This window comes from Porites lutea, chromosome 7 (genome assembly GCF_958299795.1).
Source record: "Porites lutea chromosome 7, jaPorLute2.1, whole genome shotgun sequence".
NCBI classification, from domain to species: domain Eukaryota; kingdom Metazoa; phylum Cnidaria; class Anthozoa; order Scleractinia; family Poritidae; genus Porites; species Porites lutea.
This window is the reverse complement of record NC_133207.1, coordinates 3,165,118-3,167,022: the sequence shown is the minus strand read 5'-3', so window position 1 is coordinate 3,167,022 and position 1,905 is coordinate 3,165,118. Positions and strand designations below refer to the sequence as shown.

The 1,905-nt window shown below is 41.8% G+C and overlaps 1 pseudogene; it reads left to right on the top strand.

Annotated features, from left to right (window-relative positions):
- Positions 1-715: 715 nt before the first annotated feature.
- On the top strand, positions 716-1,729 carry LOC140943496 (tyrosinase-like; annotated as a pseudogene).
- Positions 1,730-1,905: the final 176 nt, after the last annotated feature.

The following is a 1,905-nucleotide window of genomic DNA, read 5'->3' as shown; positions in this document are numbered from 1 at the left end:
AGCAGGTTATTTACAAAATCGACTGCTTATCAATTCATATTTGCTTATAAATTTAATCGTCAATATTAATTAAAGAAATGAGTAGAAATGAGTAGATGTATCGCTTATATATGGTATATCATAAAAGTTTCTTAATTCAACAGATAACTCGACTTATAAAATAGGATTTTACCCAAATTCGCGTTATTAATTTACTTGTAAAGTAGGTCATGCACTACCCTGGGTGCGAGAGGCTTTTCATGCGCGGTTTCCGGTTTCGGTCAAGTCTTAAAAAGTGACGCGTTATTCCGCCTTCGGCCAAACACGTGTCGGCCTGCGGCCGACGAAACGAGGCTCCCCTTCGCACGCGAGAAAAAACCTCTGGTACCCAGGGTAATCATGCACTTCAAATATACCACATTATAAGGAAACGAGTAGTTATATGGCGGAGGCCTCTCTTCTTTCTTTCCCCTTTCCATCGTACCCCGCGCGCTCTCTATTTCTTCCTCCCCAGTCCCCCCACAACACAAAGAGCCCTCTGCGGAGGACAGAATCACTGTTTTAAAAAGCGATCCTATTCAATACTAGGTTCAAACCATTTCACAATGCGACTGACGGCTAACAATTTGATCATCTATTTTGAAGTCCGTAAGGACCTCTTGGTTGAACATTACCCTTTTCTGGAAAATGAACAATCCTCTAAGAGTCTTTATTCATTTAGGAAGTCCCAAGTAAGATGAGCTGCCGTATCATCACGTCTCTTGTCTTAATTGTGTTCACCTTACCCTAGGTTGAAGGTTAGGTCCCTAGGGCTTGTACATTCCTGACGAATCTGGAAAACAAGAAATGTTGTCCAATCCCAATAGGCTTTAGTGCACCATGCGGTAGCGATGAAAACAGAGGTACATGACAGGAATTGATCATTCGTGATCGGATCTTCAAGTTCAGTCATAACCAACCTTTCCAGAAAGACGTCAAGCGCCATAACTGACCTCATGCTCTTTACCACAAAACGTGCAAATGCAATTAAAACTCCGCTGGATATGACTGCAGCAAGTGCGAGTTTGGCTACTTTGACAATGAATGCACGCAGAAAAAAAAACCCTGACTCGCAAAAATTTTCTCAAGTTGTCAGCCGAGGAGAAGGATCAATTCATCAGGTACATCAACATGTCCAGGCACTACATAAGCGATTATGTGGTGACTTTGACACCATACAGTGAAGAGGTCAACAAAATCCTTAATTAAGTCCAACCGCGACCCGACAGCACTCTTTCACGACGTCAGCAACTATGACTTGTTCGTGTGAATGCACGACTATGCTGCACGAGACACCAACATAACATGACGACGGCAGATATTGAGTTTGCGCATGACGGGCAGGGGTTTCCTACGTGGCATCGACTGTACATGTTGGCTTGGGGGGAAAAAACCTTGCAGGAAATTAATAACGATGATAAACTTTGCTATTCCTCATTGGGACTGGACCGGAAGTAAAACACAATGTGATCCCGCTATATATTCTGAAGAGCTTCTTGGTGCAACAAACCAAGTTGATGGAACTGTGAAGGGCAAATACTTTGACAACATGCTTAGAATAATATGCGGTGAACATCATTCAGAAGAATCACGGTCTTTTGGAAGTGACCCACATTCAGACCAGTGTATAATTATTCATGTTGTCATAATGGATTGTGTTTTATTTGTGGGTTCTAAAGTGCTGAGCCTGCAAGGGCCACCTGTGAAGTGATCATTGAATCATGATTATGATTCCAGAGATGATTTTATTAGTCCTATTGGAATCATAGCCATGATTATTAGAACTATAAACTAGGTATACCTATCGATAGAGTGCCAACGAGCAAATCATGCTTATTTTGCTTAGGAATAAAATTCCTTTTTCTCCCATTTGACCGTTTCTTGGTC